The sequence below is a fragment of the Pteropus medius genome, unplaced genomic scaffold (assembly GCF_902729225.1).
Source record: "Pteropus medius unplaced genomic scaffold, Ma_sr-lr_union100, whole genome shotgun sequence".
In the NCBI taxonomy this organism is placed as follows: domain Eukaryota; kingdom Metazoa; phylum Chordata; class Mammalia; order Chiroptera; family Pteropodidae; genus Pteropus; species Pteropus medius.
In genome coordinates this window covers 8,525,563-8,543,177 of record NW_024340696.1, presented here as the reverse complement: position 1 = coordinate 8,543,177, position 17,615 = coordinate 8,525,563, and the positions used below count along the sequence as shown (strand labels likewise).

At 36.9% G+C, this 17,615-nt stretch overlaps 1 protein-coding gene across 3 annotated transcripts in view; it reads left to right on the top strand.

The window, feature by feature from the left end:
* The window catches only part of DCDC1 (doublecortin domain containing 1), a 367,143-nt gene that overhangs the window by 277,496 nt on the left and 72,032 nt on the right, over positions 1-17,615 (top strand). The window lies entirely within an intron of this gene.

Genomic DNA, 17,615 nt, shown 5'->3' with positions numbered 1-17,615 from the left:
AGTGACAGCGGAGCCGATGGCATGGCCATGGTGGGCTTCGATTCAGCATCTAAAGCTTTCTAGTCCAGGCCATCCTGAACCAGCTGCCACTCAATTTTCTTTCACATTATTAATGAGCCTTACCGATTTTCACCACTGATATTATTCATCTTTAGAATCAGATATATAGAATCTTGACATTTTGCCTATTGAGAGTGCCCACCCAAGCCCAGTGACTGAGCATCAGGACCCTTGTCTCTGTGTCGGTCCTCTTCTGCAGCCATTTTTACTCCCAGATGTCGCACTCCCTTCTCCTCAAGGCAGCCGTCTCCTGGCACTGCCTTCTGTCTGCCCTGGAGGTCCTGGGCTCTCATTACAGCCGAGCATCCTGCTGCTTCAAGCAGGCCTCCTCACACTTACCAGGAATGTCCCTTAGCTCTCCTTCAGCAAGCGCGTTTGTCAACTGCCTCACTCCCTGGCAGCACCTATTTTTATGCCAGCAATATTACAGCTTTCTCACATCAGCTTCTCTTTGTAACTCTCACTTAAATGTGGCTGTATTATCCTAAGAAGCTTCCCACCCCAGAATTATTTTGGAATGGCATAATTTCAAGTCTACTGGCCTGGAAAATGTCACAAGAATGGGAAGTTCTCACCAATGTACTTGCTCTAACATAAGTTTGCTTCACTGCACTTCGTGATTTGCGTTAGTGAAACTGTCTATTTGTGGCATGTCTTAACTAAATAACTCTTTAAATACAATTCCACTATGTAAATAGCTTAATACAGTTAATAAGAAGCAAATAAACATAGAATTGTATTATAAAAAAACATGCGTTTTATTATTAGCAGAACCCAAATGTCCTCAGACCTTGTTAGCCTGAGGTACAAATAATGTCATAGTACAAATAGTCGCAGTTACTGGCCAGTAGCCCCACCTGCTAACCGGGAGCACGTTTAGCCCTTCTAAGCTCCTCTTCCCTGGTTGTTCCTGAACATTACCATAGTGTTTCACATATATTTATGGACAGTCTCTCCGATTCTTTGGCTGTAGATTCCTTGTTGAGGGCATATACCCCGTAAAGAAAGATCTTACCCGTACTATAGGTGCTTCGATGACAACATGACCTCACTGCTCCTGGGAGCATCTTCCAGAGCATCTCAACACTACAAATACCTCAAGATGCCAAAAAGTGCTATGCCCCTTTCAATCTGCATGGTGATGACCGTAGATTATATCTTCGGAGAATGTATATTTAAATAAGATCTTACAGGAATAAGAATAATTGTATTTGTGTCTCTCTTAAGGTATCTAAGTCATTTTACATTGCATACCCATATTCCACTGCATACATAGGTTCTGCTATAGTTGACGCTCCAGCTTGGGGCTGTCCTTTGTCACTTAAATTTTGAAGAAACAGTAATGGAGCCTTGTGTTTTCGGAACATCTCTTAAAAAAAATATCTGTGTCATGGTCAACAGTTTCTTGCCAGATTTTGGAACTGACTGGAGTAGAGATACATCATTCTTCAGTTTTGCATTTCAAGTATTTTGGCCTCAGACATACGCACAGATGCACACACACAACTGGTCACTCCCCTGCTCTCCAAACACAGACACAAACAAGTCTTCTTCTGATCTTCTCTTCCCCCCATTCACGTCAAATTATGGTAGCCTGAGACATTTCTAGTCCATCATTTTATAAGAAAAATCATGAATTGGTTTTATTATTGACATCTCTTGATACTCATTTTTTTAAAAAAATGGCTTCCTAGATAAGGGTATGAGAAATATCTTGCATGTGTAATATGTGTTCTTTAAATAAGTCGTTTTATCCAAGACATTATGAATATATTCTTTAATAGATTAACGCAGAAATAATATATTTTGCTTGGTAGTGCTGTCTTAGACCTAGAAAGCACAAACATGTTTCTTTCTGATGTGGATAGCACAGAAGAGGGCAGTTCACTTAAATGAACTTTAAAAGGATTTCTTTTGATAATTTTGATGTGATATTGGTGCATTTATATTTATTAGAGAGTGAGGATAAAGAGGACATCGGATTCTCAGGTTCGTTTTTATTTTTCGAAATTCCTAAGGATAGTGATAGGGCTCTCAGATCTGAATTTGGGAATAGAGAATATTTTGTGCTAATTTGGATTGTCTTGTTGTAGGAGATGCTTCACTCACATTAAACTAAATGTTGACAAATAACTGCATTTTCTGCATGACATAGCATATATCTTCTAATAGTCATTTCTCTGTTCTTACATGATCTTTTAAAGCATTTGACACATTTAACTGCTTCATACTTATGAAACGTTTTCTCCTCTTGGTTCCTCTCCTACCTCACTGGACATTCCTTTTACTGCCTGCTCTTCTGTGTGTGTGTGTGTGTGTGTGTGTGTGTGTGTGTGTGTGTGTGTGTGCAGTGCATGCAAATGTAACTCTCAGCATCTAGTACCTCAGGACTCTTTCCTTTGACTTCTTCTCTTCCCGCTCTGTGCTCCATGGATAATTTCATCTGTTCCCACGGCCTGAAATGCCATCAGGATTCCAGTGTTCCCAAACACATAGCTCCAGTCCCAACCTTTGCAGACTCATAGATCCAATTTCATAATGGGCATTGCCATTTGGAGGTGTAACTAGAATCTCAAACTGAATATATCCCAAATAGAATGTTAATTTTTCTTTCCCAGACTTGCTCCTATTCTAGTCATCTCCATCTATCCATGGCCTCAAGTTGAACACCTGAGCATCTCCCTTCTTTTTTCATCATCAGCCCCATACCAATACCTAATTCATCCTCAAGTTTATTTGGTGAATCTGTCCATTTATTTTGACTTCCACAAACTCAGTCCTGGCCACCGTCATCTGTTCTATAGCAGTTGGTTTTTAACTGACTTTTCTGCTTCTGTTTTTGCCCCCCTACTGTCCCTTCTCTATCAGCAGCTAGTTATTATTTTTAAATGAAAATCAGATAATGTCGCTCTCATCCTCAACAGTCTCCATCATGTTTAGAATAAAATCTCAGCTTCTTATCTTGGCTTGCCAAACCCTACACAGTCCGGCTCCTGCCAATTCCTACTACCTCATCTCCTACAACTATGGTTGTCCCCACCTCACTCTGCTTCAGCCTTCTAGCTCTCTTTCTGTTCCTGGAACATCCTAAGCTTTTCTCCATCTAGCACCTTTGCTGTTCCTCTGGCTCCCAATGCTCTTCCCATGAGCTTCCCAGGGCTCTTTCTTTCTTGTCATACAGACCTCAGCTTAATTGTAGTGTTTTAAGAGAAGTTTTCTCTGATAACCCCACATAAATCAGTTACACAGTCACTCTCTAGCATGTTAACATATTTTAATTCTCTGCATAACACCATTTCAGACTTTCTTTATTTGTTTGTTGATTATAAGCTCCACAATAACTGTAAACTTGTCTTATTCATGGCTACATCCCAAGTGCCTAGAACAATTCCTGGCATTGTAGACACTCAAGAATTAGTTATTTGAATGATCCAAATTCATTTATGACATTCTCTAATTGAATATATATATAAAATAGCATCTGTTTTTCTTAAGTACATAGGAGTAGTTTTCACTGGTCACTTTAGAAAGAACACCATTCTTTTCGGTGATATTTTTCAATACAGTGAGTTCTAGTTATGAGCAGAACTGTTTATATTCATATATATATATTTAGAGTTTCTTAGATTTTTGTTAGGCTAAGCATAAGCTAATCAATTTTTTCCTCTGTTCATAGAAAGGAAACTACTAATTGCTAAACTTTTGTTCTTCCCTCTTCTTTAATTATGAAGGGTAGAAATGAGTCTAAATACTAAATACCCTAGCTTCTACTGCATGTATACGTGGCCTCTGATTTAAAAAAAAAAAAAGTGGAAGTCATTAGGTGAAATCCTTGGGAAAGCTATTTAAAAGGAACTAACTAAGGAATTAGGCAGGTACTCTTTATCCTAGTTTCTTCTCATTGCTTGAAAAATAGACATGATGGCTGGAGCTACAGCAAACATTTTGTGATCATGAGGCAACCACGAGGAAGGAAAAGATATATGAATAGCAGAGAAAAAACAGAGGAAAAAGTCCGGATTTCTATGACTAAACAACTGTCGTGCCAACCTTGGACTTCCAATATTGGATTTATTGATAAAGTAAAAGTAAATTTTCATGTGTTTAATCCACTGTATTTGAGTTTACTATCATTGTGCAGCTGAGCCTAATACTAATTTCTGTCCCCAAAGAAAAATATGGCATCCCTTTGAATCATGAGTATATCACAATGTCAATTTTAGTAAATGATTTCATAAAATGGTCTTCCTATTCATTTAAAATAAAAAAAAATTTAGTTTTGGAATTTATTCCCATAGATGTTGATTTTTAGGTTCTCATTGTATTTTCGTTTGACAGAGGCACTGGGGCTTAGTGTGAAAGATGTGGTCTTTGGAGTCAGGTGATCATGGGTTTGAAACTCAGCCTTGTTACTTACCTGACCTGTGGAAAGTTTCTTAATTTATCTGAGTCTTACCTTCTCCATATCACCTTATTAATACTTTGAATAATTTTAATGAGAGTAAAGTGAGGTGATGGAAATATTCTATCTCTTTTGGGGGGTTGTGCTTCTATACAGGTATTTACATGTATTTACAAAAAGTCATTGGACTAGACATTTAAAATTTGCACATTACTCTCTGTAAATTATATTTCAATTTTAAAAACTGGCATAAACAGGCATGCCATAAATGGGAAAAAAGAAAACCACATACTCTAATGTTTTAATATGCATATGTTATTTTTATAATAAAAATGACAGATAATCATTCTGGGGGATTTATGGGTATTTTAATTTTAAATTTTTGAAACTGAGATGAATGAATGCTTCTACTGGAAGTGTTTATGTGTGATAGTCATATTATGCTGAAATTTTCGCTTCTGATTTTGGACTCTCCTTCTAGAGTTCCATGCCCTAAGATCTGTAAAATTCACAATTATTTCCAAGATGTGATGTGATTTTGTTTCCTGTGCTGAAGTTTTGAAGTGTAGGAAGTGGAATCCAAAAATTAGGCTTTTTATATAAATTAGGGAGTCAGTGTCCCCTTCCTTGGAATGATTACCAAAGAATAATTGTTCAGATGGAAGGAGGGGTCATCTGGTTCCTATGAAAAAGATTATGGCCAAGATTAAGTGTGTGGGCTGTAAGACCCCGTGATACTCACCAGGCGCCCTGGATTACTGCCCCCTTTAGGATGAACTTTATTTCTTTCTTAAGTTGCGACTTGTCATTTCTAAAGACTTTCTCCATCTCCAGTCCCATTGTCCCCAAATGTACTCAATTGATACATGTAGAAGCGCTTTCCTCTGTCATTTGGGAGGTGCCAATTTACTTCTGTGAGAGACAAGCTAGTTTTCACATTACACTGGCAACTATCCTGGACTTTAAAAAAACAGCTGTGTGGTTGCCAGCTGACCTGCTTTCAACTAAACAGCTGCTGTTTAAAGTCAGGGGTAGAGTTTATAAATCCCTGGGGATTGCGTTGCTTTATGCCCACCTTTGTTTGAGAATATGAAATGTCCAGGTTATGAACTATGTGAATTGCTTCTACTTCTGATTGAATCACAGCAAATGACATTCTATGTTGGACGGATTAAACCAAGTCACCCAAAGATTAGACTAGACAGATATGTATGTGCATCAAGTTATAGGAATCTGCTTTGTCTCCTATTTCTCATCAATTGCTCACCAAGCTAAAATTAGTGAATTTTGTTAGATAAACAACAGTTTTTCTCAGGTTATTTGTGAAGTCAGATAATGAGAATATAAACAGGGATCCTTTTTTTTTTTTGTGGAATATGGTGAAAAAGCATATTTTGTTGGTAAGGGAGAGAGGAGCCATGACAAGTTATAATACACACACACACACACACACACACACACACACACACACAGAGTCGTCTCACATGGAGTGACTGTAACTATGGATTTAGATATCTTTATTTCTGTTTTCGTGAAATAAACTCTAAAAACCATGGAATAAACTCTATTTATTTTTGCTCTTTTTACCTCCTCACCTGTATTCTGCACAGTAATTTAGCTCCCCAGGACAGCTTTTAAGATTCTAATCTTGTTCCTGTCCAGCACTTTTCTCACAGCAGTAAGGAAAGGATTGGCATTCCTCCACTATTGTATATAAAGGTGAATCCGTTCTTGGAAATAAGAGCATTGTTTATGTTGAAATTCCCTTAGCTTAGCTGAACCTTCGATTATATCGCCCCATTCAGATAACCAGATTTTTACCCCCTGTGGTCTGTTTCCATTCTCAGAGAATTGTCAACAATTTATTTCTGCTCTGTCGATTATTTTCATGAGAGAGACATCTGGGAAGATTTTGATAACTGAGTCAGGTATATAAAACTCTAAGCATACTTTAAAAAGATACCATGTAAGAAAATACAGCTTTTTCTAAAAAACAACAAATTGAACTTAGTTACTGCTGAGGTAGCATTTGAAAACTATGACTATTTATATAAATTATACTGTTAGCTTGATTCCAGATATCATAGAAAGCATCTTTATTTGTAGTTCATAAATCTAAAGAACGTCATTATTTTTAAAAAATCCAATATGATTATTATAATTTCTAATGAACCCCAACATGCAAACTAAATAATTCTATTATTTTAGTGAAAGTTTGGTGAATTTAGAAATAGATCGTATTAACTTAAAAGTGCTATTCAATTTTATGCAACATAATACTGGCAATACAAACCAGCTAACCACAAAATAAGATTAGTCATTTAATTCTGGAACGTTTTGTTTTCCCTGTATATTTACTTTATTTAGACACTTTCATCCAGAAGCAAGAGAAAGTTGGCAAAAACATGTAACACTCAGTATATTTTGCTTAATGGGAAACTCTTCTGATTATGCATTCGGAAATTGGGGAAATGTTGCTTCATACACTGTCATTTCCATTGCTGAATATTTAAAAAGACCACAGAATATTCAAAGGAAAGGCAATTTTTTTTTTAATTTTGTTAAGTTCCATGTTTATGGCATTGTGTATAAAATGCACATAAAAGGCATTTTCTTATCTATTCCTGTTATATTAGAGAAGTTCATGCCCTGCTCTTAGCATTTTCCGACACAGCTGTAGAGTAGTTTAAAGCCTATTTTTTAAATAAGTGATGCTCAATTTGTCTTTGATGATCCGAATGATTCAGGTGAGATGGGAGCACGGTCGGGCCCTTATTTGCATAAAAATTAATCACAGAAAAATGTAAATTGATAAAATTTTGCCTGGCTTTTTCCCCCTATTTGAGAACCCGTGGATGGCTCCCAGAAGCAATCATCTCAGTATGGGGCCGCATTGGATGCTGTACAAATGATCACATTTGTGTTGAATACTCACTCATTTAAATGTCAGCACTGACGGGGCGGTACATCAGTAGAAAAAATGAAAAATAAATACACAGCAGCTGAAGACTATCAAATCCGTGGGCACTCTTTAGAGATATATGATCTAATGTGAAAAAATTGCAGATTAATTATCCTTTTTGCAAAATGGTAATTGTTTTAGTATCACAGCAGAAAAAATCTGCAATTTATTTGGAATCAAACATAAACCAGTAATGTGAAATACGTCATTACATCATTGTGTTTATTAGAAGCCTGCAATTAATTCCTAAGGCTCCTTCAGTCTTAAAGCTGCATAAAATGAAACAAAAGAATGTTGCTATTAATTTCCTAACAAATGCTTATCTTTCAAATCAGTCTGATTTGTGTGAAAAGAGGCAGTGTTATGAAGTTTGGTGGATATTGTGAATTAACTTAATTCCATTGTACTGCTAACACTTCTGAGAGTATTTTCACAGATCTCATTAAAGTTGTAATGTTAAAATTTGAAGGTTTTTGTTCAGTGGCATGTAACTTTAACTCACCTTTGAAGAAGTTGTAAAGTGTCTTCCTAACGAAAAATGCTTTGAGAGAAACAACAGCAATACCAATAACAGGGAAAATAAAAATTATTTGTGAGGTCCAAAAGAGAAAATTCTTTGGACTGCCTTTAACATAACTGCAACATTAACATGCATGTGTTTGCACACACATAATTTTTGTGCATGTTTTGGATTAAGAATTTCAGTTTAGCTATTTTAAGGAAAATAATAAAATCCTAAAATTTTCATAAAAACAGGTATAAGCGATGTTGTTTTTCACTCTGAAAGATGGGCGAAAGCCATTACTGTTGTTGTTGTTCTTGTTGTTTCTGCAATCCATTTATCTTTGTTTCTGGGTAGCTCTCGTCGGCTCCGATGTTCCAGCTGCTCTGGTGTTCTCAGAGTGCGGTTTGCATGCAGCATTCCAGCACAGATGGAGATTAGGTTCTTTCTTATTATTCTATAACTTTTACATGGATTTTAAATGATTGAAGCGTTGAACACATCTTCACTAGCCGAGGAAGACAAAGTTAAAACACAGCTTTTCCATCTGCTGACTCACAAAACTCCCATTGAATGAATGTTATATCAACCCAAATCGATCGTGGCAACACACTAAAAATATTTTGAGATGGTTGAAATCTACTGTTATTACCAGAGTTGCTTTGTAGTTAGCTAAGAGAATAGCATTTAGAATTTAAATTGAACAACACGTAGAGACCGTGCCTGTTTTTGAAATTAAATTCAATTTGGCATATTGTAAGAATAGCTAACACTGTGGGTCACACACCACTTATGTCATTTAACAGTAGCATAACATTTAACTCTGAAAGTCAGCCTTCCGGAGTGCCAGCTATGAGCTGGACCTTGTTCTATTCCTTTACAAATAGTGATGTGTTTAATCTTTATAACAGTCCTCCAAAGTAGGTATCTCATTATCTCAAAAGTGAAGCAAAGCCAAGATTTAATCCCATGGGTCTGGCATCAGACTGCTTGCTCTCATCCACTCTGCTCTGTTGACAAATGCCTGGTGGGCACCTCTGGGTGCTATTTCTCTGCCAGGTAGAGTCCCGACAAGACAAAGTGTTTTATTTTTGTCAATTTTGACTTTTTATAATTGGAGCTCGAACCTATTTTGATTCCAAGTGAACATGTGTTGAGTGACACATTTTAATATTTCATTTAATTGAGAACTTTATCTTAAAAATTTACATTTATGTCACTTTAGACTAAAAGTTAAAGAACTTCATTTTTGGCAACTTTAAGATATCTCTTAAACAGTCATCATTTTTCTGGACAATGTTGTTGTTATTGAGATGAATCATTAAAGGCACTAAAAGAGGTCCTTGTCCAACATGACAGAATTGGCTGTTATCAGAATCTTTGGGAAAGCCCATGTGTCCCCATTCATTTCTCTTTCCCACTATATTCATTGATTCATGTAAGGGCATTGTCTTCATTCATCTATCTATCCATGCATCTGTCCACCCATTCATTTATTCAGCCAAGCCTCCTCTAAAATTTACAGGGTTAAGATTAAAGCACAAATGCCCATGGACTGCCTAACTCCTCTTCACAGTCCCAGGTGTATCTAACACCACAATGGCCATCCAAAATGTACAGGTGGCCACAAAAGCTCCCATGTCCAATCTCTGTCCCAACCCAGACAGAACTGTCTCTTGGCCATCTTTCAGTACTGGGGGCTGCATACCAGTAGCGTGATTTGCAATTAGGATGGAGTTAGAGAGGAGGCTGTTCCAGACTCTGGAAACAGGTTTGGGGCTGTTTGGCCAGGGAACCTGAGGTCTGAGAGAATTGAGTGGGGAGAAGGCACATGGACTCCAGGTAGACTACTCTCCTTGGCTCCACAGACTCCTTGCCCACTGAGTGAAGCATGCAGAGTCCCAGAGCAGGGAGCCTGGTTGCCCAGGTCTGTGATTGATACTGTATTTTACAGCTGTTTATTCAGTTCAGGCTCTGTGGCAGCTGCTGTTCTAGGCACTGCAGATACACTGAAACAAAAGACAAAATCCCCACGAAACTCACAGTCTAGTGAAATAGACCCATTTCTTATACACTGAATTTTATGCTATTCACAGTATCACACTGTGACAAATGTAGAATTGTTCACATGTGTGATTATTAAGAGTTTCCTTTGTATAATGTACTTTGTTAGAAGAAAAATATAAAGGACCATTTCGAGAGGCTTAGTCTATAGGAAGTTGCTGTTGCTTCTTAACTATCAGAGAAAACTCACTTCTTCTGTGACAAAAACAGAGGACTATCTTACATCCTGACTTTAACAGTTTACTCAACACACATTTGTTGGGCACCTCTGTTTTGACAGTCATACTTGAATTGAATTGTTAAAATTACTGCACAAACTAGGTTACTTGGGCATTCAAGGCTCTTTATGTCTGAAGAGATGTTTTCCCATGTGGATTGTGATTTACTGAGCTGTAGGAGTCTAAATTTATTATAAGTTCTTCCTATAACCAGCAGCATAAGTCTTTTGGAGCCTCGCTTTTCTTATTAAGAAATAATAAATTAAGTAGCCCATAAATTCCTTTCATAGTCAAGAGAAGAACCATCTAGACCTGAAGGTTGGTAAAAGAGGTGTTTCCTATCCTCCCTTAGTTACAGTAATGAGAAAGAAAACATCAAAAAGCAGTTGGTGAGATGTGTTGGACCCTCCCTCAGCATGCACTCTTAGTATTTCGTCACGCCTAAAGGGTAGTTTAAAAGTGTAAAATGTATGTAACTTCCCATCAGTTTTTTGAATATATCTGGGTGAGTCAGCTAGCCCTACTAATAAATACCTACTGGATTTCAATACCGCTACGATGGCCTGATTTGGAAAGTGTTTAAGAGTCAGGTGCTTGTCCGCAGTGACTTGCAGGGAGCCCACAAGCCCAGGACCAGAACACCGAGGCCACGCCATGATCTAACAGCAGCCATAGTGACGGGTCGGAAGGAAAGGGGAGATGAGAGGGAGTAGGAGGAAAAGGAGGGATCAGTTGAGTTTATAGATAGCGTTGGCCCACAGAGATTCTTTAACACACTTTTATGTGGAGAGCTAACATTTAAACATGGGCCACTTAGAAAACATAATAAATTGTGAGAATGAGGAGTCTTGAGTGAAGGCCTTTTATGAGTGATTAATATTTTAGTCATAAAGTAGTCAAATAGAGACCCATTTAGGCAATCGAGGCCGTTTATATGGCAGAGATATTCCTAATCCACTTGCTTCTTAAATCATTCTTTAAATTCTCAACAAAATCCTTTTGCTTTTCTTCAGCTCATGAACTATTATATCCTGTGGAGTCAGTTCAAATTGTTTGTCCCCCGTTGATCTCCCCGTACTCTCAACTTCTGACAAATTATCTGCTTCTCTCACCTTATTACTTTCTCTTATGCTGTATTGCAGTGCTGTGCTGTTGAGCACTTCAGATGTGGCTAGCGAGACTGAGGAATATGTTTTTTCTTTTATTTAATTTTAGCTCATTCAAATTTACGTTTAAAGAGCCCATGTGGCTGATGGCTACCGTAGTGGACAGCACACCTGTGTTGTGTCATATTTCACCATGTATATCCTGTCCTATGTATATCCTGTCTTTTCATCCAAATGGGAAGGTCAAACATTACATTTTTATACTCCTTTTTAAATCCCACAATACTTAGCACAGGGTTATCTATATGTAGTATATGTAGGCACTCGATGACTATGCTTGTATTTTAAAAGATTGTAAGGAATGAATTACCTGCAAATATAGAGGTGGGAACTCTAATTTTGGAGTCTCTGAACTCCGAACTAGATGACCGTCCCCACTAAGTTTTGCTCTCCTATTTATATGGGAAATATTATCCAGTGTCTCCCGTGTCTCTTATGTTTCAGACACTATACTGGACTCTGGGGATGCAACCACACACAAGATTGTCAGGATCTCTGTCTTCACAGACCTTCAGCTTTGTAAAGGGAATAGAAAAGTAAACAAACAGTTGTTGGTTACATCTTAAGTGGTGCTTATTTTAAAAGTTTCCAATATACAGAAGCACTGAATCCAGACATGCCTGCGAAGATCTCACTAAGTCTTCAGGTCCATGTCAGAAAAGGCAGATCACCTAAATTGGTGTGAACACTCAAATAACTGTTAGAGAATTTATTTTTATTTTAATCATTTTCCAAATCAGTGTTTAAAATTTTAAACACTATAGCCCAAACATAGGTATTGTCCTAATGACTTTTTGTAAAAAGAATTCCAGTCAACACCACCTATTATTTATTTATCTATCTATCTATCTATCTATCTATCTATCTATCTATCTATCTATCTATTTATTTATATACACCACCTCTTTAGAAAACAATATGGCAATATGCATCAAGAATTTTAAATGTTAATGTTCTTTGACTTAGAATTACATTTCTAAATTTCTAGCCTAAGAAAGTACAGTTGACCCTTAAACAACATGGGTTTGAATTATCAGGCCTACTTATACATGGATTTTTTTTTCCCCAATAAGTACAGTCGGTCTTTCACATCTGCAGATTTCACATCTATGGATTCAATCAACAGCCGATCAAAAAACAGTATTGCCACATTCCCAGCCTTGGATCCCTGGCACCGAGCAGCATAAATGTGAAAATGTATTGGGTGATGCACCCCCGAGACCAAGTTTAGGCAAAAGATCCTTGCTGAAATTTGATTACATTTGCGAACTTTCTATTAATATTTATTTTTTCTAGTGCTTTCATTACTCATCTTTTTTTTCCACCTCTAGATAACTGCTCTTGTCCTTTTCATTTGGAACCTTTACGTAATTCTTTTCCTCCATTTATTCTTTTTCTCTTACCTGTTTCCTGGGATCTTTGTTCGATGCAGAACTAAAATATCACTCATAGCAGACGATCTGTAGACGTTAAAGCTGTTTGGGGAAATTCTTCTGAAGAGGAAATACTTACAAAAAGCTGTCTTCCCGTGCCTGCCAGTCTCTTTGGACCCATCCTGAGTAGTGATGACTGAAATCCACCCTGCGATTCCCTGAGCACCTACACAGAGCCATCTAAGACCAGGCAAGCGGGGTCCATTTTTTTAATGCCAGTATTTCTAAAGAGTTATCACTTACTGCCTCTAAGAGCATTTATTGAAGAAGTCAAAGAGGGTGACCATTGGATAAACCAGTGGGTGAACATTAAAGGAAAGAAAAGACAGGACAAGAGTTGATGAAAGCAGCCATGAGAATTATGAAAGAGATTGAGTTGTCAATGGTGGAAGCAACTTATGAAAGTTCTTCAGAGGTAAATAGCAGAGAAAGCAGTAAAAGGTTCAGTGGAAGCACAAGAAAAAGTGACTGGAGCAATGGAAATGACCATGGAAATGACCAAGAGTGTGCTAGAAAGCATATAGGTAAAGCTGCTGTGACAAACACCCCAAAACGTTTAGGCTTATGCAGAAGCTCATCCCTGTTTGCACGAATGTTTATAGATAAGGGGATGCTATGAAGCTGGTAGTCAGCTCTGCCATTCTTAACATGCAGCTTCCACCTTTGGGTCCAAAGTGACTGTTCCAGCTCTTGCCACGTCCTAGCCAGGAGAGTGGAGAAAGGCACCAGAAGAGCGCATATCCAATTGCTTTAAGGATAAGGTCTGTGAGTCACGTCCACTCACAGCCCATCCACATCACATCCGCTCACAAAGTTGGCTGGAACTTTGATACACAGCTACACCTAAATGCAAGGAAATCTCGTTTTTAGCTGGGTAGCCATGTGCCCATCTAAAAAATCTATGACTACTGAAGGAAGGGAGAATTGATTTGGGAGATAACTGTTCCTTCCTGCTATGGATAGAGGCAATCAAGAGCTTTAAATAGTGAAGCCCTTTACTTTGAACAAAAAAGTTGGCTAGGCATAGCAGACTGGGAAATGAAAAGGTGAATCACCCTCTCTTTTAGCTAGAACTCTATATCTTTAAGAAATATATTTTGGAGTTATTATATAATATCAAAAAATTGTATTCTTCCTCCATCTCTTGAAATGGCATCTCTCTCCCCTTTCACTATTCCAAACTCTTTATTCTCCATATATACAAAATGTATGCATTTTCAAGGACTTCTCCCCCACCGCTGACAGTTTCTTTTCATAATAAAAAGCTCATATTATTTTCTTCCCATTAGGTCTACCTATTATAACTAATCGAAAGTGCCTTTTTTCTGTTACTATTGTCTTGTGTCGTTTTCAGAAACTTTCCCAGGTATATAACTTTTGCTTCTTCCTAAAATGCTATAATCTTCCTGAGAGCAGAAGCCCTCTCTAACTTCTTTTGGATTCCTTGTAGTGCCTAGCATAGCGCTGGGGAGAGAGAGCAGGTACTCAACAGATGCCTTATTTGCACAAAAAATGATACAGAATCTTCAGGTACTGGATCCCCCAAAGTTCACAGATACCAAAGCTAACCTATCAGGCCCAGATAGGTGATAAACAGATTCAGGAACTCGAAGATCAAAAGGGGTTCAACCATAAGCAAGTATTGTTGAAGGAAGGATTTTTTAAAATTTACCAATCTTGCACTTGATGGAGATTTTACTGTAGTTGGAAAGGGAGCTTTGCTTTTACACAAGTATGAAACTCTCTATGAGAGACAATGATAGGGTTTTAGTGCTGAATATAGATTATGTCTATGTACCCAGCATCTAAATAACCAGGAAGCTCAACCAGCTAGAAAAACAAAACAAAATAGAGTAGGTCAAAGACTTGTTTTAAAAGGCAAAGTTGCAAGAGACGTCAGTTTGACTTTATATTCATTTGAATATCTATTTATTTTTCTAGACTAACTAAAGACATATTGTTGGTAATTACCATTAATGTACTATAGGTTTCCACTATATCTCATAATTGATCTTTTAAAAATAACTGAATTGTGTTAATTTGTTTAATTGATGATCTTCAATTGAGAGGGATATATATAAAACCATGGAAATTATTATGAAATAAAAATTCTTCTCAGTGTAATTGTAGGAATGATTTCTCATTCTCAGAATTTCCTAGTTACACAAGATGGACACATGATCATAGAGTTCTCCCTTTTATCCTTTAGTTGCCATTAAAATCTAGGCTCTGCCTTAAGTAATTTGCTAGTTATCAAAATAATATAAAGAGATAGGGCAACTGGGAACATGTATGACAGAAGAACAAATTCTAAGTGTATTTTTTAGTTTGTACAAAATATCCCAGGAATAAAGTTGAATGATGTTTAATATTCAAAAGTTATTTGACCTTTGTGAATTTTGGCTTGTAAATTAATAATACTGCATTCTTCAGTGCCTTGTTCCTGCTAGGGTAAAGTTATTTAAGTTTAAATCTTAAAAATAATTTTTACATGAACTATTAAATTTACCTTTAATAGTGTAAATGGCAAAATAAATGTAACTTCAAATATTTCATACACATGTACTGGTAAAAGACTAGAGAGTGATATTTGATGGACCTGGATTTCCAGCTATGTATCTAATATTTTAACCCTTATGTAGTGTTTAAGATTAGCCTGCGTGCGTGTGTGTGCACTTCCTGATTTGGAATGATTTCTTCCCTGTCTAGAGGACTAGACCTTCAGAAAGCTTCAAAAGAGTTTAAATCCATGGGGATTTGTTGGACTATTATTAAATCCCATTGAAGTAGGTAGTTATTATATTATTGTTATTTTTGCAATTGGCCCATTTCTTTCTCCTATTTTCCTTTTTCAGAGATGGGATACTTAAAGTTAGTCTTATAAACTGATTTTTATCAAAATCAATGTATGGAAAGGTTATTCTTCTGTGTGAATAATATGCTTTCACTGTTTCAGAGGAACCATGCAATTTTAAATTAATTATAGATAAATTTTAAATGGTCTAATTCTATTTGAAGCGGTCTAAATTCTAGGTGGTCTAGTGTCAAGTGACCAGTTAAATAAATAAGTAGGTTGTAGTGTAAAGCAAAAAGTTTCTTTGACAGTTGTGGATTATGAATCTGATAATTTTTACCTGCATGTTTGTTAGACACTGCTGATTTAAATGGAAATTTGCCAGAGTATTTATAATTTACTGTATCAGATCCAAATGATATATTATATCATGCTTTATTACTATGTTCATTACATTGCTGAAAACAATATAATTGTGACCTGATAGAATATGAAAAAAGACTATTCTTCTTCAAAGGGGGCACATTTAGGTTCGTTTTTATTTTACTATTGGTTTCTAAGAGTGCAAAATAATACCTCTCAGTCAGGGTCTGTGCAGTCTACAAAATTACTTATAGCCTGCCACAGAGCCGTTTCCATCAAAGGCACTGGACTCCAAAAAATTATCTAAAATGTTTCTGTTTCCTATTATTTATAAGATTAATTGAATAGAGCATTCTGGTGGAGCCACGACTCCACTGATCAGACTGAAACTGATGTGATTAATACTGGACTTAGTTTTTGAGGGAGGAGATGCCTGTCAACCAAAATATTAAAGAATGATCCTAATTTTTGATCTTTTAAGTTCAAATATATCCAAGAGGGTATTTTAATTTTGGTCATACTCCTATCCATGGGGGCAGATACTCATGAAATGTCATAAGTACCATAAGCAGGGCTAATAAAGACATTATTTTAAATAAATAAATTTGCCTTTGAACCTTATTTGACTAACTTGTAGGGTGTTGTTTATATACGTGTGTTTTCAAGTAAGTCCTTCCAAAGCCTGAAATATTTTGTTTTATACCAATTGTTTAACAACACCCTTTTCCACACTAAAGAGAAGAATGGAAAATACTAAGTAGAAATAAGTTCTCAGGGCGCAAGGCTGCTGCAAGCATTGCATGAATCACTGTCTCCACCTAGTGCTGGCTTCCAGGAATTAAGATTCCAAGAGTCCTTACTGATGCTTTGAAGTTATTTATGTTATGCACATGTACAGTCATTATAGCTAGGCCTGCTAGTGCCATGACAGTTAAGGGTCTGTCAGCTCTTCATTTATCAAACAGAATATTTAGAGATCTGTTGCTTTTACATAAAAGCTCATGCTGTGCTGGAACTCTGCAGTCTAATGGACTTTGCTCTATGTGAATTGTTTATTCACAGTGTAAGTTGAACTTGACCAGCTCCTATTAAAGACACCCTGATGGGTTGAAGTTACATAGACGCTGCAACCAGAAGAATGAATCTCATCATTAACAACCTGTCCTTTACCTTACAATAATGTCTCTACATGCATCAGATCAAGGGACATCTACAGACCTGATTGGCATGGCAGCCCCTGGATTTTCATAACACTTATTTCAGACCCTCTGGTACACAAGAGGAGATAGAATTTTGGCTACTAACATGGGAAAAAAGAACAAGAGAATGTGATGTCGTGGAAGTCAAGTGAAGTCAAGTCCAGTAAAGAAAGTGTTTTAAGAAGGAGAGAATGATCATTTATTAGACACTGCCGTTAGTCCAGTTATGTTTGAAGAAATGACCTTTGGTTTCAATAATGTTTAAACCTGATCGGGCAGTTTCACTGGAGTTTCAGAGATGAAAATCTAATTGAAATTGGTTTAAAAAAAAGGAGGAGGAGAAAAAGAGCAGATGAGTCTTTTAAGAATTTGCTGTAAAAGGACACAAAGAAGTAAGACAATAACTGGAGGTGAATGTGGGGTGTTTTGTTGTTGTTGTTGTTGTTGTTGTT